The following is a 23767-nucleotide window of genomic DNA, read 5'->3' on the forward strand; positions in this document are numbered from 1 at the left end:
GCTTGCTCATATCCATTGCATGTAGGTGTGTGCGCGCCGCGTGCATGTTCATCGGAGACTTTTACCCTAGCAATTCAGTGGGTCGGCTGGGCGCCCCCTGGAGTGGCGCCACCATGGCCGCGGATATATACCCCAGCCGACCCACCCACTCCTCAGTTCCTTCTTACCGCCCGTGTCGGTCGTTGGAACTGTGGAGTGCAGCGTAGCTGACCTCCACCTCCCTAGCATTCTCTCTATTCTCATTGTGTATATAGTTCTCTAAGTTGTTAATTTAGATAGAGTAGTTAGTTTTAGTTGATTATTTACAGTTTAGTTAGTTAGTCGGGTTCTGGGCTTAGGCCCTCCCCGACCCGGGGCCGGAGCTCATGCCCGGCTCCCCGGGATTCAAGCCGTGCTCGGCTTGTCATCGCCCGATGCCGACTGGGGATCCACATTCCTCCTGCTTGAAGTGCCTGGGGGAGTTGCACTTAACAGCTAAGTGCCCAATTTGTAAGTCGTTCAAGCCTCGTACAAAGAAAGAGAGGGACATTAGACTTAAACAACTCCTCATGGAGGCGGCTCTAACCCCTCCGTCCTCCGCACCGAGCGCTCCCCCTTCGGAACTGAAAAGCGGCTCTTCGGCACCGGGCCGAACTGGTGCATCATCTACTCCTCGGCACCGGACGCCTGCTTCCAAGTCAGGCCACAGCCGCTCGCTCTCGCCTCAAGCGAGAAAGCCTAAGACCCCTGCCGACCCGGCACCGCCCGTGGTGCGGCACGAGGGCACGGCTCCAACGCACCGGCCGGTGCCTGCAGCCACGGCAGTGTCTGCTGAGCTGTTGCCGTCGACTCCGGTTCGCCAAGGGCCATCGAGTCCGGCACCTATCTCCCCAGCACCCGCCGCGGTTGAGTTGATCGTCCCATCTACGCCGGAAGTCTGTGAAGTGGCGAGGGACTTGATCGCGATCTCGGATGCGGCACCGCTGCCACCCCCAGCACCGCCGGTGCGGGTAGTCCGATCGCTTGGGAAGCCGGCCCTGATCCGTCCACCTTCAGTCGGCGCCCCGGATCGGCACCGCTCCCGATCACGGTCCCGTCGCTGTTCAAGATCTTGGCACCGTTCACGGTCGTCCCGCCGCTCGCAGTCCCGGCACCGCTCCTTGACACGATGCCGGTCGGACTCGTGGCACCATTCCCGTTCCCGGTTGCCATCAGGGCCGCCACTCTTGGCACCGTTCCAGGTCCCGGCACCGCTACTGGCACCGCTCCACTTGGAGCCGCTCTCGACGCCGAAGCTCTCGGTCACGGTCGACCTCCCGGCACCGTCCAGGTCGCAGGTCCCGGACCAGATCGTGGCACCGAAGTACCTCACGGCACCGTTCCCCGGTGCGCAAAAGCACCAGTTCGGTGGGAACATCTGCCCAAGGCCTATCTGCTCCACCATGGCCTTCTCGACACCCCTCGGCTTCGTCCCGGGCGGGTAGCCTCTACTCCCAAGATCGGGAAGCAGATGTGCCGGAGGCTTTATTCCAGGACTCCCACTCTGAATCGCAAGGAGTTCAGCAGTGGCCCTTTTGGACACCTTGGGCTTACCACCAGGCCCAAGGGGCTCCCATAGTTCCATCTCGGACGGTCCCTGCTGAACGTCGAGCCCCGGAGGCAACAGTGAGTCGCCCTCTGCCAGCTGGTACGGATGCTCAGCCGCCTCCTACCACCTCGCCTGAACACCTGGAGCAAGAGCCTCAACAGGAGGAGCTCATCCAGGAGGTCCTCCGACCCGGTGGTTCCTCTTCTTCCTCACCGGATAAGACGGTGGCGGGTGCGTCGTCCACGAGCCCGCCCCCACTGGACCTTGCTGCGCATCAAGACCTCCTCAGACGAGTGGCACTCAACATTAATATCGAGATGGAGGAGGTTGCAGAGGTCGACGACCCGGTCTGCAGCATTTTGTCGTCAGACGCCCCTACCAGGGTGGCTCTACCCTTTATCAAGACCATCCAGGCAAAAAAGGATAAGTTGTGGCAAACGCCAGCGGAAATATATGGTGCCATCCCAAGGGTATGAATACCTTTATATGCATCCGCCTCCTTCTTCTCTGGTCGTTCAGTCGGTTAATGACAGGGAGCGTCATGGCCAGCCGGCCCCCGCGCCAAAATCTAAGGAGGCCAGGCGTATGGACCTTCTGGGCCCTAAGGTATACTCGGCTGGCGCCCTCCAGCTGCACGTAGCCAATCAGCATGCCCTGCTGAGTCGTTACGACTTCAACACCTGGACAGAAATGGACAAGTTTCAGGAATTGCTTCCTTCGGATTCCCGCCAGGAGTATAAAGCCTTCCTAGCAGAAGGGAAAAAGGTGGCAAGGACCTCCTTGCAGGCTTCCCTTGATATGGCGGATTCCGCGGCCAGATCTATAGCGACCGGAGTCACCATGCGGCGCATCGCCTGGCTCCAGGCCTCCACTCTTCCGCCCGAGCTTCAGTACACCTTGCAGGACTTGCCCTTCGAGGGCAGTGCCTTGTTCTCGGAGAAAACCGATTCTAGACTCCAGAACTTAAAAGATGGCAGAGTCACGATGCGCAACCTGGGTATGCACACTCCCGTAACCCAGCGGCGCACCTACCGCCCTCAGCATTTCTGTCCGTACTTTGTACCCCGACGGGGTCAGGATTTCAATAGACGCCGAGGGCGAGGAGGCCGTAGGCTGTATTCGGGCCCTCAGTCTGGCCAGAATCGCGGCTGCTCTAAGCCGCAGTCGGACCCGAAGTCGTCCTTTTGAAGGTGCGCCCGGGGGCAGCATACCTTTTCCTGTCTCGGATCCTTCCCCCCCGATCTCCAACCGCCTCTCTTATTTTTTCCCGGTGTGGTCCCTCTTGACCTCAGATGTCTGGGTTCTACGCACTGTGAAGCACGGATACCACCTCCAGTTTGCTTCACACCCGCCTTTCCGCCCCCCCCTCCCAGTCCCTCTTCAGGGACCCCTGTCACGAGCACCTCCTCTTACAGGAGGTCCGAACGCTCCTCAATATCGGAGCGATAGAGGAGGTTCCACGGAACGACTGGGGCAAAGGCTTTTACTCCCGTTATTTTCTCATTCCAAAGTCAAAAGGGGGTCTCAGGCCGATTCTCGACCTAAGAGGCCTCAACAAATTTCTAGTAAAGTTAAAGTTCCGCATGGTCTCCCTAGGGACCATTATCCCTTCCTTGGATCCCGGGGACTGGTATGCTGCCCTCGACATGAAGGACGCTTACTTTCATATAGCCATCTTTCCTCCACACAGACGATACCTCCGCTTCGTGGCGGGCCATCGCCATTTCCAGTTTGCAGTCCTTTCCTTTGGCCTCTCCACAGCACCTCGAGTCTTCACGAAGTGTATGGCGGTGGTGGCCGCCCACCTCCGTCGCCAAGGGCTCCACGTGTTCTCCTACCTGGACGATTGGCTCCTCAAGGGGGCCTCTCGAGAGCAGACCGCGGAGCATGTGCGAGTGGCATCGGCCCTGTTCACGAACCTCGGCCTGTTGCTCAATACGGACAAATCCACCCTGGTTCCCACACAGAGGCTGGACTTCATAGGAGCGACCTTGGACTCCACTCTGGCCAAGGCCTGTCTCCCTCAGCCAAGGTTCCTGGCATTGACGTCCGTTGTCCGCAGCCTTCAGGCTTTCCCTACGACCTCGGTCCGCGCCTGCCTCACTCTGATAGGTCACATGGTGGCGTGTACGTTCGTCACCAAGTACGCCAGGCTTCGGCTCCGTCCGTTTCAAACATGGTTACATTCGGTGTACCGCCCGGCCAGAGACTCGCTGGACACCCTGGTCACCGTTCCGTTGAGTGCGCTTCGGTCTCTCGACTGGTGGCTGAACCCCTCCACGGTCTGTGCGGGGCTGCCCTTTCACCCGCCCCAACCGACGCTGTCCTTGACGACGGATGCGTCTTCTCTCGGCTGGGGAGCCCACCTAGGTCATCTGCGCACCCAGGGCCTGTGGTCACCAGAGGAGCTCTCCCTCCACATAAACGTGCGGGAGCTCAGAGCAGTTCGCCTAGCCTGCCAGGCGTTCCGCAAGCCTCTGTCCGGCCGTTGTGTCTCCGTCCTTACGGACAACACAACGGCCATGTACTACATAAACAAACAGGGCGGGACTCGCTCCTCCCCTCTCTGTGCAGAGGCCATCCACTTGTGGGAATTTTGCCTGACTCATGCGATCGACCTGGTGGCCTCCTTTCTCCCGGGAGTTTGGAACACTCTCGCGGATCGGTTGAGCAGATCCTTCCTGTGCCACGAGTGGTCCATAAGACCGGACATTATCCACGCGATCTTCCACAAGTGGGGCTTTCCCCAGGTGGACCTCTTCGCGACACGCGCGAACAGGAAGTGCCAAACGTTCTGCTCGTTCCGGGGGCACTCCCCAGGGTTGATCTCGGACGCGTTCCTCATCCAGTGGATGCACCACCTGCTTTACGCGTTTCTCCCCTTCCCTCTAGTCCACAAAGTTTTGTTGAAGCTCCGGCAGGACAGGGCTCACCTGATCCTGATTGCCCCAGCATGGCCCAGGCAACCGTGGTACTCCACGTTGCTCAGCCTTTCGGTATCCCCACCAATCACCCTCCCCCTCTGCCCGGACCTCATAACACAGGAGCATGGGACTCTTCGCCACCCGGACCTCCCCGCTCGCCACCTCACGGCGTGGCTCCTGCGTGGCTAGACGCCTCTGAGCTACGTTGCTCCGCCCCTGTGCAACACGTCTTGCTCAGCAGCAGGAAACCTTCCACTCGGTCCACGTACTTGGCCAAGTGGAAGCGCTTCTCGTTATGGTGTGAGTCATGGACTTTGGTACCCATGGAGGTTCCTGTTCCGGTCATTTTGGACTACCTGTGGTTCCTTAAGCAACAAGGCCTTGCTATTTCTTCCCTGAAAGTGCACTTAGCGGCCATATCCGCCTTCCACCCTGGCGAACGTGGACACTCAGTGTTCTCTCACCCGGTGGTCATTAGATTCCGCAGGGGGCAGGAATGCCTCTACCCTCCGGTCCGTCGCCCTGCCCCTACCTGGGACCTCAATCTGTTGCTGAACAGGCTCATGGGGCCGCCTTTTGACCCACTGGCAACCTGTTCTCTTCTCTACCTTTCGTGGAAGACGGGTTTTCTGGTTGCCATCACTTCGGCCCGCAGGGTCTCCGAGCTATGGGCCCTGACCGTAGACCCTCCTTACACGGTCTTTCATAAAGACAAAGTGCAGCTAAGGCTGCATCCCACTTTTCTGCCTAAGGTAGTTTCGGCCTTTCATACCAATCAGGACATCTTCCTCCCGGTCTTCTGTCCAAAGCCTCACTCATCTCCCCGAGAGCAGCGCTTACATTCCCTAGATGTCTGCAGGGCACTTGCCTTCTACATCGATCGCACCCAGGGGCGGCTCTAGAAATCCGGCTGCCCCAAGCAGCGCGGAGCGCTGCGCCGCCCTTCCCCGGTCCCGCGGCGGGTCCCGTCTTCCCGCGGCTGCGGTTGAGCTCCCGTCGGCATGCCTGCGGGAGCTCAACCGGAGCCGCGGGAAGACGGCACCCGCCGCAGTCATGCCTGCGGCAGGTCCGCTCGTCCCGGGCTCCGGTGGACCTGCCGCAGGCATGCCGGCGGGAGCTCCACCGGAGCCAAATGCCGCCCCCCCGGGAAACGGCCGCCCCAAGCGCCTGCTTGGTGCGCTGGTGTCTAGAGCCGCCCCTGATCGCACCAGGCCCTTTTGTAAGTCCCCTCAGCTTTTTGTGGCAGTAGCAGATCGTATGAAAGGTCTCCCTATCTCCACTCAGAGGATTTCTTCGTGGCTCACAACCTGTATCCGCACGTGCTATGACTTGGCCGATGTTCCGGCGGGCCACCTCACTGCCCATTCCACGAGAGCTCAGGCTTCCTTGGCCACCTTCCTGGCACACGTGCCGATCCAGGAGATCTGCAGAGCAGCAACCTGGTCCTCGGTACACACGTTTACCTCGCCTATGCTTTGGTGCAGCAGTCTAGAGACGATGCCGCCTTCGGTTTGGCAGTTTTGCACTCGGCCACGTCTCACTCCGACCCCACCACCTAGGTAAGGCTTGGGAATCACCTACATGGAATGGATATGAGCAAGCACTCGAAGAAGAAAAGACGGTTACTCACCGTTGTAACTGTTGTTCTTCGAGATGTGTTGCTCATATCCATTCCACACCCACCCTCCTTCCCCACTGTCGGAGTAGCCGGCAAGAAGGAACTGAGGAGTGGGTGAGTTGGCTGGGGTATATATCCGCGGCCATGGTGGCGCCACTCCAGGGGGCGCCCAGCCGACCCACTGAGTTGCTAGGGTAAAAGTCTCCGATGAACGTGCACGCAGCGCACACACACCTGCATGGAATGGATATGAGCAACACATCTCGAAGAACAACAGTTACAACGGTGAGTAACCGTCTTATCCTCATTAGCCTCATTAAAGACTGAGGCAAATTATTTGTTTAGATATTGGGCCGTGCCTAGATTATCCTTAACCTCCACTCCATCCTCAGTGTTTAAGGGTCCCATTTCATAGAATCATAGAATATCAGGGTTGGAAGGGACCTCAGGAGGTCATCTTGTCCAATTCCTTGCTCAAAGCAGGACCAATTTCCAACTAAATCATCCCAGCCAGTGCTTTGTCAAGCCTGACCTTAAAAACCTCTAAGGAAGGAGATTCCACCACTTCCCTAGGTAACCCATTCCAGTGCTTCACCACCCTCCTTGTGAAAAAGCATTACTCCTTGTTCTGTCATCTGCTACCACTAAGAACAGTCTAGATCCAGCCTCTTTGGAACCCCCTTTCAGGTAGTTGAAAGCAGCTATCAAATCCACCCCCATTCTTCTCTTCTGCAGACTAAACAATCCCAGGTCCCTCAGCCTCTCCTCATAAGTTATGTGCTCCAGACCCCTAATAATTTTTGTTGCCTTCCGCTGGACTCCTTCCAATTTTTCCACATCCTTCTTGTAGTATGGGGCCCAAAACTGGACACAGAACTCCAGATGAGGCCTCACCAATGTTGCATAGAGGGGAATTATCACGTCCCTCGATCTGCTGGCAATGCACCTACTTATACAGCCCAAACTGCTGTTAGCCTTCTTGGCAACAAGGGCATACTGCTGACTTATATCCAGCTTCTCGTTCACTGTAACCCCTAGGTCCTTTTCTGCAGAACTGCTGCCTAGCCATTCGGTCCCTAGTCTGTAGCAGTTCATAGGATTCTTCTGTCCTAAGTGCAGGACTCTGCACTTGTCCTTGTTGTCCTTCTTCTTTCTTTGTTTTCTTCATATTTATATGGCTACAGAACCTTTTACTATTGGTTTTAATTCCCTTTGCAAGGTCCAACTCTACATGGCTTTTGGCCTTTCTCACTTTATCCCTACATGTTCTGACCTCAATAAAGTAGCTTTCCTTGCTAATCCCTCCCATCTTCCACTCCTTGTAGGCTTTCTGCTTTTTCTTAATCACCTCTCTGAGGCCTTGTCTACACTACAAGACTATTTCGAATCAACTTAGTTCGAATTTGTGGATTCGACCTTATGAAGTCGAATTTGTGTATCCATACTAAATACAGTAATTCGAATTTTGGAGTCCACATTCACGGGGCCAGCGTCGACTTTGGAAGCGGTGCACTGTGGGAAGCTATCCCACAGTTCCCGCACTCCCCGCTGCGCATTGGAATGCTGGGTAGAGCCCCCAATGCCTGCTGGGGGGAGAAATGTGTCGAGGGTGGTTTTGGGTAAGTGTCGTCATTGAACCCTCAATCACAACCTCCCTCCCTCCCTCCCTCCATGAAAGCGCCTGCGAGCAATCTGTTCGTGCACTTTTCTGGTCAGTGACAGCGCGGACGCCACAGCACTGCAAGCATGGAGCCCGCTGCGATCATCGCCGTTTTCTCCTCCTCGCACTTTATCATCCACCTCTTCCACAGTCAGCTGCTGAGAAATTGGGCTACTTTTCAATGGTGCTGCAAGCACTGGGGGACCATACGGGACGTTTTATAAACATCAACGTCGGGTGGCCGGGCAAGGTTCATGATGCGTGTGTTTTCAGGAACTGTGGGCTGCTGTCAGACGCCTGCAGGAAGGTAGTTTCTTCCCGGACCATGAAATAACTGTTGTGGATGTGCAGATGCCTATAGTCATCCTCGGGGACCCAGCCTGCCCGCTAATGCACTTGCTCATGAAGCCTGGGACAGCGACAAGGAACTCTTGAAATACCAGCGAGCAGCGAGCAGCGTGACCTGTGACTGTTCAGTTTCTTTACAGAGAAGCTGAACCTGCCCCTGTTTCTTTACCCACTGACTGTTGACTCTCCTCTTCGGTTACATACCCCGTTCACCCCGTTACCCCCACTTCCAGCACACGTGTAAAAATAAAATACATGTCCCATTATTACTTAACAAAGGTTTCTTTATTCATGACTTTTCGTGAAAGGGTTGAAACTGGGACGCAGGCTGTGCTGGGTAGGGTGTGCGGTGATGTAAAGACCGCCTCTAAACTCAAGGAATGACAGGCTCCTGCTCCAAGAGCGGTCCGCAGTGCCGGAAGGCTTCTTTCAACGGAGCCTGCCATCCCTCTTTATGGAATTCTGTGTGCGGGCGGATATGTGACCTTGTGGTGGAGGAGGACGGATACAGATTCCTCAGCTGCGAGACTCAGCGGTCCAGGACAAGGACCGCTGTATAAGATCTGTAACCGCCCTCCCCCGCTGCAAAGTCACATCTCCCCCGCCCACACAGATCCTGGAAACCACCTCCAAAAACCGACCAGATTGCCTACTGACTGCACCGTGTGTGTGAGACCCGCTGCTGATCCTGCCCCCGTGTCTGTACCCTGGGAAAGGTGACTGTCCTATGCAATTAACCACACCCTTCACCACGCCCCCCATTCGAACACAGTCTTCTTTGAAAAAACATAACGGAAACAGTAATTAACAGCAAAGCATTTTTATTAATTAAGTAGACAGTTAGGGGATGGGACTGGGATTGGGACTACTGTGAGTCTGGAAGTGAAGGACTTCGGCAACTGCAGGGTATGAGAGCTTTTGGGTACTTGAGCACTGTGCTGTGGTGCAGTGACAGTATTCACGTCCCCGGCCGCCCCTCCTGATTATTTTCGGTGAGGGGGGTATGGGACTTTGTGGCGGGGGAGGGCGGTTGCAGATACACTGCAGGGGGGCTCTGTCCTCCTGCGGTCCTGCAGAACATCCACAAGGCGCCTGAGCGTGTCCGTTTGCTCCCTCACTAGTCCAAGCAGCGTTTCAGTCGCCTGCTTGTCTTCCTCACGCCACCTCTCCTCCCGTTCGCTGTGTGAGCGCTGGCACAGAGAGACGGTCTCCCTCCACTGGCTCTGCTGGTCCGCCTCTGCTAGGTAGCAGCCCATACGTTCCTCGATCATCTTGTCCCTTGTCTTTTTCTTTCGCCGCCTAATCTTCGCCAGCCTCTGCGAGGGGGATGCTGTGGCAGGTCTGGAGACAGTGGAAGCTGTGAGATGGGAAACAGGGAGTGAATTCCTTGCAATGATACATTTTGGCGAACAATTAACTGAGTCTAGGCTGTCTCTGTGAATTCTGGGTTGAGACCCCTGTGCCTGCTGGGGCAGAAATCATTTTTGCGGTGGATTCTGGGTAAATGTCGCCAGTCATTCCTTCCTCCGGGAAAGCAACGGCAGACAATCATTTCAAGCCCGTTTTCCCAGAATTGCCCTGGCATACGCCATAGCGTGGCAACCATGGACACTGTTTTGCCTTTTGTGTATGTCACCGTATGTGTACTAGATGCCGCTGACAGAGGCGGGCCAGCAGCGCTACACAGCAGCATGCTTTTGCTTTTGCATGACAGCAGAGATGGTTACCAGCCATATTGTACCATCAACCATACCATAAATTGGTAATAAGATGGTAATAAGATGGGCATGGTTACCTGTCCTTTTGCACTGCCCCATTTGGGGCTGTCATAAGTGCCCCTGGCCAAGCAGCCAGGGGCGCAAAAGCAAAAATTGGGAATGACTACCTGAGTCAATCCCTCCTTTTTGGTATCTAAAAATAGAATCAGTCCTGCCTAGATTATGGGCAAGTGTACTAGAGAACCAGTGTATCATAGAACCAGAGAGCACAGCCGCTCTGTGTCTGATCCTGCATAAATTATGAGCTGTATGCTATTCACAGGGGGTGCTCCTGCAACAACACCACCTGTTCATTCTGTTTTTACCCCAGTCTTCCTGGGCTACCATACCACTGTCCCCCCACTTGTGTGATGAAGTAATAAAGAATGCAGGAATAAGACACAGTGACTTGTTTGTGAGAAATGACTGGAAGGAAGCCTCCAGCTGCAATGATAGTCCAGGCAGGACATTAAGGAGTGTGGATGAAGGAGCCCATCATCCCTCTGCTAGTCCAGGGGCAATTGAATCTTTTATTTACAATGAAGGGTGGGGGCTGATGAAGCTCAGCCCCCTGTTGCAATGATGAGGACGGTTACCAGCCATATTGTACCATCAGCCATCAAAAATTAGGGACAGGCGCCCTTGATCGACCGTACTGATACTAGTCGGCATGGTTACCAGCCCTTTTGCACTGCCCCATATGCCAAGAGGCTGATGATGAGGATGGATTTCCATCTTATTGTACCGTCAGCCATCAATAGCGTAGGGGGAGCAAGGATGTTGGTGTTGAGTGCTGCACCATCGCGTCTATCTGCAGCATTCAGTAAAGATATGGTGACATGTAAAAGAGTCAACAGAGGATTGTTTTCACTTCTGGTGGTGGGTGGGGTGTGTGCGCAAATTGCCGAACTATGCCCTGACCCACCGCAGACACTGTGTTTGACCCTAGAAGCATTTGGAGCTCATCCAAGAATGCAAATACTTTTGGGAGACAGCAGGAACTGTGGGATAGCTTGCGTCCTCCTTCCCCCCTCCCTCCATGAGCATCCATTATATTCTTTGGCTTTCCGTTACGCTCGTCACGCAGCTGCGTGCTGAGTCTGTGCTATGCCATCTGTCCGTAGATTTCTGAAAAATACTTTGGACCAGGCGTAAAATTACAGTAATTACCGTAATTAGATGCAGGAGTCTCCGAGCGAGATCACCCTGAGGAGGGTCACTGAAGGAGATAGAGAGCGCATGCTGCGTGAAAGCTAGCACGAACCAGGGCCCGATGCAGCCGTGCTCGGGGAGGCAGTGCTCCATGAGTTCCTCATGAAAGCCTCACGCGGAAAACTCTGCTACCACGGAGCACCCAATAAGGCAGCTCTCCCCAGGAACCTCCTGCTGATGCTTTTCGATTAACGCAAGGAGAGCTTCATGGAGATCTCCAAGGATGATTTCTGTTCTATCCCCATATCTAGAGAGCCCTCCTTTTCACACAGTTCAGATTCCTGTTATATTAAGAATAAAAGTTAACATGGTTACAGCACTTACCGACTGCTCCTTCCCCTGATTCAGGGTCCGGGTTAATGGCCGGGGAGGGTTGTTGGTGGATCTCCGTGACGGTGATGAATAGATCCTGGCTGTCGGGGAAACCAGCGTTGTAAGCGCTGTCGCCTGCCTCGTCCTCCACAAACCCTTCCTCATCTTCCCCGTCCGCGAACATCACCGAGGAACTGGCCGTCGACACTGTCCCATCGTCAGAGTCCACGGTCACTGGTGGGGCAGTGGTGGCAGGCTCCGTAGCGTCCGTTTGCCGCTTTGATTTTTTGGTAGCCTTGTCTGGGGTCCTTGGTTTTCACGCGGTGATGCGTTGCATGATGGCTGTATCCTCTGTCTGGATCATGGCTTTGGAGACCTACTCGTAGGTCTTTGCATTCCGTTTGTTGGAGCGCAGCTCCGAAAGCACAGACTCCTCGCCCCACACACCGATCAGATCCAAGAGTTCCCGGTCAGTCTATGCCGGGTCCCTCTTTCTATTCAGAGATTACATGAACTCCTCTGCTGGAGAGCTCTGCATTGCTGCCAGCGCTGCTGAGCTTGCCCCGATGTCCAACCACAAAATGAGATTCTAAATGTCCAGACAGGAAAAGGAATTCAAATTTTCCCGGGTCGTTTCCTCTGTGGCTGCTCAGAGCATCGAAGCTCGGACTGCTGTCCAGAGCGTCAACAGAGTGGTGCACTGTGGGATAGCTCCCGGAGCTACTAAGTTCGATTTGCATCCACACCTAGCCTAATTCGAGCTAGCCATGTCGAATTTAGCGTTACTCCACCTGTCGGGGTGGAGTACCAAATTCGAACTAAAGAGCCCTCTAGTTCGAATTAAATGGCTTCCTAGTGTGGATGGTTGAGCGGTTAGTTCGAATTAACGCTGCTAAATTCGAATTAAAGTCCTAGTGTAGACCAGGCCTGAGATGCCTGCTCATCCAGCTTGGTCTACAACTCCTGCCTATGAGTTTTTTCTCCTTTCTTGGGATGCAGGCTTCTGATAGTTTCTACAACTTTGACTCGAAGTAATTCCAGGCCTTCTCCGACTTTAGATCCACAAGTTCTTCAGTCCAATCCACTTCCCTAACTAATTTCCTTAATTCATTAAAGCTTGCCCTTTTGAAATAAAAAACCCTAGTCCCAGATCATAGAATCATAGAATCTCAGGGTTGGAAGGGACCTCAGGAGGTCATCTAATCCAACCCCCTGCTCAAAGCTTTGTCAAGCCTGACCTTAAAAACCTCTAAGGAAGGAGATTCCACCACCTCCCTAGGGAACCCATTCCAGTTCTTCACCACCCTCCTAGTGAAAAAGTTTTTCCTAATGTCCAACCTAACCCTCCCACTCTGCAACTTGAGACCATTACTCCTTGTTCTGTCATCTTCTACCACTGAGAACAGTCTAGATCTATCCTCTTTGGAACCCCCTTTCAGGTAGTTGAAAGCAGCTATGAAATCCCCCCTCATTCTTCTCTTCTGCAGACTAAACAATCTCAGTTACCTCAGCCTCTCCTCATAAGTCATGTGCTCCAGCCCTCTAATCATTTTTGTTGCCCTCCGCTGGACTATCTCCAATTTATCCACATCCTTCTTGTAGTGTGGGGCCCAAAACTGGACACAGTACTCTGTTTTTGTTTATCCTTCCATCTAGTTTGAACTGAATTAGCTCATGATCACTTAAACCAAGGTTGTCCCCTACAACCATTTCTTCCGTGAGGTCCTCACTACTCACCAAAACCAAATCTAAAATGGCATCCCCTCTTGTTGGATCTTCAACTACTTGGTGAAGGAATCCATCAGCTATCACATCCATAAAAATCTGAGCCCTATTATTATTATTAGTACTTGTCTTCCAGTCTATATCTGGGAAGTTAAAGTCTCCCATGATCACACAATTCCCATTGGTGTTTATTTCCTATTAGTGTTTATTAAAGAGGTCTCTATCCATATCCAAATCAGATCCCAGCGGTATGTAGCACACCCCAAGCACTATCTCAGGGGAGGCTCTAGTAGCTTTCTTTCCCAATGTGATTTTTGCCCAGACAGACTCTGTCTTATCCATTCCATCACTTCTTATTTCTTTACAGTTTACCTCATCACTGATATACAATGCTACTCCACCACCTTTGCCTTTATTTCTGTCTTTCCTAAACAGCACATAGCCTTCAATACCTGTACTCTAGTCACGATTACTATTACACCATGTTTCTGTTATCCCTATAATATCCGGTTTCACTTCCTGCACCAGTAGCTATTGTTCCTCCATTTTGTTACCTAGGCTTCTCGCATTAGTGTACAAACATCTTAATTTTTGCCATTTGGCTTCACTGACATTCTTTACCTGATTAGGCACAGATATTCTACCACCAGTATCACCTATTAGACTGGTGTCTACACTACCCTTCCTCCTTATGTCCATTCTCCTACCCATGGCTGTATTCTTTCTTCCTTTGTTTTCTTCCCTCTCAATGTTAAATTCCGGCTGGAGACTACCTGGACATCTCCCAACCATCTCCCCCAAATTCCTAGCTTAAAGCTCTCTTAATCAGTTGTGCCAGCCTCCATCCTAGAAGTCTATTTCCCTCCTTACTCAGGTGAAGTCCATCCCAAGAGAACAGTCCTCTGTCCATGAATGCTTCCCAGTGGCCATACATCCCAAAGCTCTCCTTATAGCACCACTGCCTGAGCCATCTGTTGATTGCCATAATCTTGTCACACCTTTGTTGCCCTTCTCTAGGAATAGGCAGAATCCCACTAAAGATGTAGTGGTGTCCTTCATAGCCCATCTAGTTCTTGGCTTATGTGCTGAGACTAGGACATAATTAGAGCTGGGACATGGTGGTGACTCACTAATTGAGATGTCGGGTCCACTAGGAACCAGTCTGGGAACCCACCAACTCATCTCCCATAAACCGTCATCTAGGAACGAATTTTAGGCACTACTGATCCATATTCAAAACAATAAGCTAATGGTGAAAAGCTCTGCCAAACACTCCCAGGTCCATGGGACCTCCACTCCCTACACCTTGACTTTGGTCCAAATTGGAAGCCTAGGCTTACGAAAGAGATTACCTGTATCCCACTGCCTGGTTTCTTTGGAGCAACCAGTTAACCAGACCTGGAATTGGATTACACATGGTGCCTTTTATTAATTAACCAAACCAAGGTAATAGAAAATTAGGAGCTTAAATGAAATTGCATGTTTTGTGATGGTTCATTGTGCACATTGCTAACACACTATGTGAGCTAACTCTTTGTTCTAATTACAGCTCCGTCCTGTCCCCCGAACAGTCACTATGAAATCTGTAGCAGCAGCTGCGATCTGACATGCAGCAACCTCTATGCCCCGGTGCAATGCACGTCCCAGTGTAAGGAAGGCTGCGTGTGTAATGAGAGTTTTGTTCTCAGCGGCGACCACTGCGTCCCCATTTCCCAGTGCGGATGCCTCCACAGAGGACTTTACTACCAGCCCTGGGAGACCTTCCACCCGAGCGGTTCATGCAAGGAGCAGTGTGTGTGTCAGGCTGGTGGGGAAGTTGTATGTAAGGCATTCTCCTGCAGCAGTGGTGAGGAATGCGGGGTGGTGAACGGCATCCAGAAATGCCACCCATTTAGATCTGCGACCTGTTCTGCCTCTGGCCATCCCCACTACCTCTCTTTCGACGGGGTCCCCTTTGACTTCCAAGGCACCTGCACCTACATCCTGGCCAAGACCTGCACTGATGCCAATCACCTTACACCATTCACTATCAGCGTAGAGAAAGAATCCTGGGGCAGCGGGAACATCTCCATGGCCAAGCTGGTGTCCATCCAGGTGTATGGGATCACACTCACCCTGCTGCAGAGCAAACAGGGGCTCATCATGGTAAGTCCTTCTCCAGATCCTCATTTAGATCATTCTGACTGTCCCTTTATGGCCAGAGGTTTCTGCATGTGGCCTGCCTTGGCTTCCCCTCTTGGACTCCTCAACAACTCACACCAGGTTTTTACAAATCCAATAGCAAGAGCCCTCCTAAGGGTCTCATTCAAATAGGAGTTTTTACATACAGCCATTCACCGCCTTATCTGGTCATTCCCAGGCATTGCCTGACTGCCATCTCACTCCCCTACATTCAGGTTTCTCTGCGGGAGCCTACTCACTGCCAGCTGCCTCTCTGTTCCCCTCTTTCTCCCTGAGAACTCTCTCTGCTGGACCAGGAGCTTGGCTTCTTCCTGCTTCTCTTACAGGGAACACACATGATTCCTGCTCAGATGTGCCTACTTAGTAATAAGGATTTGCCACAAGCCACTGAGGGGCAGGCCACCCTGCTACAGGGTTCATATACCAGGCTCATCCATGTGGTATTTGAGCCCCTCCCAGAAATACGTTAAGCAACGTGACTAACATCTGCCGCATGTTTGTTCTCTCCTCCTCTCCCCAGGAAAGATGTGTGCGCAGTGGGGTGTTTTGTTGTGGATTTTTTTAATAATGATAAATGTAGACATGTGTTGCCATATATATGTTGGAGAAAGGTGGTCTAAGAACGCACCTTGCACTTGGAAAGAGGGTGGCCAGGTTTGTGAGGGTCCTTACTTCCCGAGACGGTTCATTCTCCAGACTTGGACCAACTCCTAATTAAGCTTCGTCTCTGGCAGAGACAAAGTTTATCCTTCTTGATGTGATTTCCATTGTGCCAATGGAAATAAGTTGTCCACCACAGTCTTCAACCTGGAGGTTTAATTCCTGTTTTAGATAGCCTGGGGCCAGGCCATTGAGCACCTTGGGATAAGGACTGAGGACTTGAACTGGATTCCTTGTTCTATGGGAAACCAGGGTAGGGAGTGGAGGACAGATTTGATGTGTACAGCAAGCAGTGTTGCTGAGATGGTATGCTGCAGAGTTGTGTAGCACTTGAATACTCCTGTGTGCTGAATGCTTCATGCCTGGGGGAACCACCTTGCTATATAGTCCAGTGGGGAAGTGACAAAGCCGTGAATGGTTGAAACCAGGTCATCTTCTGTCAGAATGGGATGCTGCCCCCTACCCAGATAGAGATGGTAGAAAGTTCTACTCATGGATGCTGCTATGTCAAAGCTTCTCTTGGGTGAGATGAGCATCCTCCAGCATGCCGCTCTTGTTGATTATACCCCTATTTATAAGTATTAATTATTTGGTGAACCCCCTCTGCATACCTCACATTTTGCAAACATGAGGTAAAATTTCTCCCCATTTTATCTCCATTGACCCATTGAAGAATTGAAGAATTTGTCCCATGGCATAGTGTCCTGTGAAGCCTGCAGTCTAATTTGGGGCAAATTGAACACAACACATAGGAAATTGTTTGAGATAGGAGAGGGAGGAAAGGGGTGAAGGAAGGAGGCATCACCAGAGAAGTGGGTTTTTAGGTGCGGGGGCGGGGGAGGGGAGATGGAAAAGTAGGAGACTGTTCTGAGTCCAGGAGTTGGCATGAGAAGGAGCAGGCCAAACATGGGTTGAGGAGTTGGGAAGGTAAAGAGAGAGGATGAGGAGGGAGGGAGGTGCCTGGGAGATGAGATCAGAAATGTAAGTCAGGGTGACAATGTCAAGAGCTTGGAACGTGAGGACAAATCATTGCAAAGTGAAATCAGGAGTCATGAGTCATTCTGGATTTAACCCATGGTGTCAGTGAGAGCTGAATCTCAAAACTTGTCCATAGCCCTTACCCACACATGCAGTGTCCATCCTACCTGCTTACAGGGAAATGTGCTGTCTTTTCCAGGTGGACGGGGTATCCCACAATCTCCCCATGATAATGGTCAATGGGCAGCTCCGAGCATATCAGCATGGCACTAATGTCCTGGTGCAAACCGACTTTGGCCTCACTGTGAGCTACGACCTGGTTTACCATGCCAGAGTCACCATCCCAGGAAGCTACCATGGCCAGACATGTGGCCTGTGTGGGAACTACAATGGACAGCAGGACGAGGAGTTCCTGCTCCCCAGTGGCAGGACAGCCCCTGATGTGGCAGCATTTGGCTCTGCTTGGGAAGTCCAGATCCCAGGAGCATCCTGTACAGACAGATGTGCTGGAAACAGCTGTCCAGTTTGCGAAGAGAAGAAGAAGGAGGTCTTCAAAGGGCGCAACTACTGTGGGCTGCTCACAGACCCCGACAGTCCCTTTGCGGCCTGCCATGGCACGGTCAGCCCCAGCGTGTATTTCAACAACTGCCTGTATGATCTTTGCCTGGGAAAGGGGGACTCCCAGGTCCTGTGCCAGAGCATCCACAGCTACATGACGGCCTGCCAAGAGGCTAAGGTCTTCATCCAGCCCTGGAGGAGCACCTCCTTCTGCCGTAAGTGTGCTGATAGTGTTGGAGGTTTGGGGAAGGGAAGGGGTCAGTGTTACTGGGTATCTTGTTCCAGGCCTCTGGGCTTCTTCTAGAACTCTTCTGGATGGGAGCCAACAATCTCATGTTCTTCAAGTGATTGCTCCTGTGTATTCCACAGTAGGTGTGCGTGCTCGCCATGTACACCGGTGCCGAAAGTTTTTCCCTTAGCAGTACCCGTAGTGGGGGAGCTCCGCTGCGATCCCTAGAGGGGCGCCTCTATAGTGCGCTCTAAGGGGAGCTGTGCTCTCCCTCCACCCTCGGTTCCTTCTTGCTGCCAGTGAAGGTATTCGGAACTTGCGCTCCAGCTTCGCTGCAGCCTTCTCTTCTCTAGCGGTACCGTTCGTCGGATCGTTTTTTCAGTATTAGCTTGGACTTGGGGCATGCCCCGTGCTCCAGGCTTCAAGTCGTGTGACTTCTGTCACCGATCTATGCCCAGGAGCGACCCCCACACTGAGTGTCTTCACTGCCTGGGTGAGACCTATATTAGCGACCATTGCAAAATCTGTAGGTCATTCAAACCAAGGACTAAAAGGGAGAGGGACTTCAGACTTAGAGCTCTCCTAATGGAGTCGGCGTTGGCTCCCACCCTAGTGCGCAGATTGGACTCGGCACCGGCTGCCGCATCGTTGGTACGTAGCGAGGCCCCTTCGACTAGCAGGCGCTGCTCTCCTGCCAAAAAGCAGGGGAAGAGCTCGGCCTTGCAACGACGCCGCGATAAGGACAAGGGGGAGGCTGGTCCCGCGTTGGGCAGCCCTCGGTCCCCCCCGGGCTTAAGACCTCCGACTCGCGTGGAGCGGAGCAGCCCAGTGCAGTCGACCCAGACATCCCCAGTACAGATGCCGTCAACGCTGGAGGCAGTGCAGGTGGCAAAGGACATTATGTCTTTGCCTGTGCCGAGCTCGTAGCCGAGTACGAGCCCCCAGGTCTCGGGGTAGGCCCCCGTTAGGGGACCGCCAGGCCTCTTCGGTGAGCAGTGGCTCTTGCTCCGAAGATCGTTCTCCGCACCGCTCGACGCGCAGCGGCCGCTCTTCAAGCGACTCCCGGCCACCGTCGATGCCTCCCAGACCCTCTGACCCACCGCCGAGACAGGAACCGCGGGCCCCTCCTACCCCTCCCGCCAGTGAGCGCAGGCACCGGGAGAGGCGCCGGGAACACTCTCTGGCCCGGCGTGAATATCTGAGCAGATCTCGACGCGATAGGTGTCGTCGTTCGTGCTCCAGCTCCTGCTCAACCAGACGCTGCGCCAGAGGCTCTCCACGTGGTACCTTGGCGTCAAGGCACTGAGCTCCGTACCGTCATTACGGCTACCGAAGCAGCTCGTCGAGGGGGTACCGTTCCTTGTCTTCGAGATCCAGATTGTGAGGGAGACGCCGCCGCAGGAACCGTTCCCATCACTCCCGTGGCACCGAACCCTCCTTGGCCACCTCGGCCTCGGTCCCCCCCTTCCCATCCTCGGGCTGTGTTGCCCCGCTGCGACTCGTTGTGCCACCAGGTACCCAGCAAGGCCAAGGCTACAGTGCCCCGTGGCAGGGACAATGATGCAGTGGGCACCGTGGCAGCAGGTACCGGCCCAGTCCGGGGCCCATTTGGTCGCCGGAGTGTCCAGGGCTCCATCGGCCTCGTCGGGCTGCCCACGGGACAAGTCGATGGGCCAGGATTTGGCGGACCCGCGTCCGGACTCTGACCTGGGTCTCAACGCCCCGGCACCGACTGCAGTGCCCAACTTCGCGTGTGCTACGTCTCCGGCACCGGACAACACAATTGTGGCACCTCCGCCCTTGGTCTCGCAGGAAGATTTCAAGGCGCACCAGGACTTGCTGAAGCGGGTGGCATCCAGCCTTCAGCTACAAGCTGAGGAGATGGAGGGACCGTCAGACTCCCTCTTCAACGTTTTATCTCCCTTGGCACTGGGCCGTAGGGCCCTGCCACTACACCAAGGTGTTGCCAACATCACCAGTGCCATGTGGTAAACTCCTGCTTCCTTGGCCACGATCTCCAAGAAGGCTGAGAGAAAGTACTTTGTGCCGGTGAAAGGTCACGAGTACCTTTATTCCCACCCGGCACCTAACTCACTTATGGTGGAATCAGTGAACCACAGGGAGTGCCAAGTTCAGCCCGTGCCCACCCCTAAGAATAAGGATATCAGGAGACTTGACTCCTTTGGCAGAAAGATTTATTCCTCAGCTAGTTTTCAGCTGAGGGTAGCCAACCACCAGGCCTTACTCAGCAGATATGGCTTTAGCTTGTGGGAGTCCTTGCCTAAGTTTGAGCCCCTTCTCCCAGACAAGGATAGGAAGGACTTCAAGGCTCTGGTGGAAGAGGGGTCGGCGGCGGCTAAGGCGGCCCTGCAGGCAGCGGCAGATGCGGCTGATATGGCGGCTTGCTTCATGGCTTCCGCAATCTCCATGCGCCGGGCGTCGTGGCTCCTGTTATCGGGTCTGTCAACGGAGGCCCAATCTCTGATGCAGGACCTCCCCTTCGATGGCAAGGCGCACTTTGTGGACCAGACGGACATCAGGCTGCATGGGATGAAAGACTCCCGCACCACCCTGCAGACCTTGGGCCTCTATGTCCCTCCAGCAAAGGACAAGGCCAAATCAATCCCGGCGGCTAAAGCTGCTAGGAGCAGATACGAGCCCCCGTATAAAAGGCCTAGAGACCAGAAACGCTGGTCTCAGAGGCAGTCCCGCTCTACCCAACAGCCTGGTCCCCCTAAGGGTGGGAGGCAGGGAAAGCGGCGGTTTTGACTATCCACAGGGGGGCACCGGGCCTGTTGCCAGGGAGACCCCCCACGACCAATAAAGTTTGTGTTCTGCAACCGATTGTCTGCCTTCCTCAGGGCCTGGTCCCGCATAACGTCGGACCAATGGGTCCTCAGTACCATTTCTAGGGGAATACGTCTTGCCGTTCACTTCTCCCCCACCATTCCACCCACCCACCATCATGGGCCTGGGGGATTTCGAGCACGCCTGCCTCCTGGGCCAGGAGGTGGATCAGCTACTTAGCCTCGGGGCGGTGGAACGTGTCCTGACACAGTTCCAGGGCAAGGGTTTTTACTCCCATATTTCCTCATTCTCAAGGTGAAAGGGGGTCTCAGACCCATCCTGGACCTACACGACCTGAATAGGTTCCTAACCTGTTCCAAGTTCCGCATGGTGTCCCTGGCTTCTATCATCCCCGCTCTAGACACGGGGGACTGGTACGCTGCCCTGGACCTCCAGGACGCTTATTTCTACATCCACATTTTCGAGGGGCACAGACACTTCCTCAGATTCGTGGTGGGGACGGGGCACTTCCAGTTTGCGATCCCCCCCTTTGGCTTGTCCACAGCCCCCAAGGTGTTCACGAAGTGCATGGTAGTGGTGGCAGCCTACCTCAGGAAACAAGGGGTACAAATCTTTCCTTACCTGGACAACTGGCTCCTCAAGGGTGAGTCTCGTCCAGAGGTGGAGTTCCATGTGCGACTACTCCTGGCCACCTGCAAAAACCTAGCCCTGGTCATGAACGAGACCAAATCTACCCTAGTGCTGGTCCAGCACATAGAGTTCATTGGGAGTCTCCTAGACTCCTCCAAGGCTATGGCCTCTCTTCCCCTGGACAGGTTCGAGACCCTAAAGTCTCTCATCACCTTGGTCTCCACGTTCCCAGTGACCATGGCCAGGGCGTGCCTCCAGCTTCTAGGTCACATGGCGGCCTGCACATACGTGGTCCGCCATGCCATACTCCGGATGAGGCCCCTCCAACTTTGGCTAGTCTCCCAATTCTCCCAAGCCCGGGACGGCCTGGACAAGGTCCTCACAATCCCGTCCCCGGTGCTGGCTTCCCTTCAGTGGTGGTCCCTCCCGAGCAATATGCTATAAGAGGTTCCCTTCAGGGAGGCCAGCCCATCCATAGACCTGATGTCCGATGCTTCGGACCTAGGCTGGGGAGCCCACGTGGGAAACGTGCGGACCCAGGGGATGTGGTTGACCCCGGACTTGTCCCTGCACATAAATGTCAGGGAACTCAGGGCAATACGTCTGGCGTGTACGGCATTTCTCACGCATCTCCTTGGCAGGGTGGTCAGAGTACTCACGGACAACACCTCCGCCATGTACTATATCAACAAGCAAGGCGGCACTTGTTCCCTAGCCTCCTGCCGGGAAGCCCTGGCCTTATGGGAGTTCTGTATAGCCCACGATATATCCCTGCGGGTGGCTCACCTTCAGGGCGTCCGCAATACGCAAGTGGACCGCCTCAGCAGGGTCTTCTTCCCCCAGTACGAGGGGTCGCTCCACTCGGAGGTCTCCCACTGGGTCTTCCTAGAGTGCGGAGTTCCCCGGATCGACCTGTTTGCAACCCGCCAGAACCACTGCTGCCCATGGTTCTGCTCCAGGGGCAGAGTGGGGAAGGACGCAATCTCAGACGTGTTCCTCATGAGCTGGTTGGGCCAGCTCCTATATGCCTTCCCCCCGCTTCCCCTCATCCCCAAGGTCCTGGAGAAAGTGAAAGTGGACAAGGCGAGGGTCATTCTCATAGCCCCAGCGTGGCCCCGCCAGCATAGGTACGGGCCCCTCTTATGCCTCTTGGTGGCCCCCCCGAGGGCGCTAGCGCTCCGCCCAGACCTCCGCTCCCAGGAAGGGGGATGCCTCCTCCATCCCAACCTGGCCGTGCTCCACCTGACAGCGTGGCTGCTCCGTGGCTAAACGAGGAGGAGAACAGGTGCTCAAAGCAGGTAAGGCTCCTGGAAAGCAGGAAGCCATCCACGTGCCGGGCGTATGTGGCAAAGTGGTTCAGATTTGCCAGGTGGGCGAGCGAGCGGGGAGTTTCCAGTTCGTCCTGGACTACCTTTTGTCCCTTAGGACTCAAGGTCTGGCACCAGCCTTGGTCAGGGTACACCTCGCAGCCATATCGGCTTTTCACCCACTGGTGCAAGGGCACTCGGTCTTCTCCCACACTATGACCTCCCAATTCCTGAAGGGCCTAGTCTATTCGTTCCCGTATGCTAGACCCCCGGTGCCACAATGGGACCTCAACCTGGTCTTGTTACGTCTCATGGGGCCCCCCTTCAAGCCGCTACCCACATGTTCTTGGTCGCACCTCTCGTGGAAGGTGCGACCAACGTGCCCGACGTGTCTCGGAGCTCAGGGCCCTAACCTCGGAACCCCCATTAACGGTTTTCCATAGAGACAAGGTCCAGTTCCTCCCGAAGGTGATTTCCGCCTTCCACATGGAGCAGAGTATCTTTCTTCCCGTGCTCTGCCCTAAGCCCCACTCCTCTAACGAGGAACGCCGTCTCCACATGTTAGATGTGCGTAGAGCATTGGCTTTTTATCTGGATCGGACTAAGCCATTCCGGAAATCCTCTCAACTCTTTGTTGCCTCGGCCAAGCGGGCAAGAGGGCAACCTATCTCGACCCAGCGGCTCTCCCGCTGGATTACCTCATGCATACACATGTGCTATGACCTGGCAGGGATTCCCCCACCACCTATCATTAAGGCTCACTCGACGAGGGCTCAGACCTCATCAGCTGCCTATGCCGCCCATGTCCCCATTCAGGACATCTGTAGGGTGGCCACGTGGGCCTCAGTTCACACGTTTACTTCGCATTACACGATCGTCTCCCAGTCTAGGGACGATGCAGGCTTCAGCAGGGCGGTACTTTGTCCCGAACCATTGTGAACTCCTACCCACCTCCAACAGATACTGCTTGGAATTACCTACTGTGGAATACACAGGAGCAATCACTCAAAGAAGAAAGGACAGTTACCTGTTCCGTAACAGGACAGTTACCTGTTGCTCCTGTCTATTCCACATCCCGCCCTCCTTCCCCTTTGTCGGAGTTGTCTGGCAAGAAGGAACCAAGGGTGGGGGGAGAGCGCAGCTCCCCTTATAGCGCACTATAGAGGCGCCACTCTAGGGGTCGCAGCGGTGCTCCCCCACTACAGGTACTGCTAAGGGAAAAACTTTCGGCACATGGCGAGCACACACACCTACTGTGGAATAGACAGGAGCAACACACCTCGAAGAACGCCA

The 23767-nt window shown here is 54.3% G+C and overlaps 1 pseudogene; it reads left to right on the forward strand.

Moving 5' to 3' along the window:
- The window catches only part of LOC120390528, a 146137-nt pseudogene that overhangs the window by 47712 nt on the left and 74658 nt on the right, over positions 1-23767 (forward strand).

The sequence above is a fragment of the Mauremys reevesii genome, linkage group 24, assembly GCF_016161935.1.
Source record: "Mauremys reevesii isolate NIE-2019 linkage group 24, ASM1616193v1, whole genome shotgun sequence".
In the NCBI taxonomy this organism is placed as follows: Eukaryota; Metazoa; Chordata; order Testudines; family Geoemydidae; genus Mauremys; species Mauremys reevesii.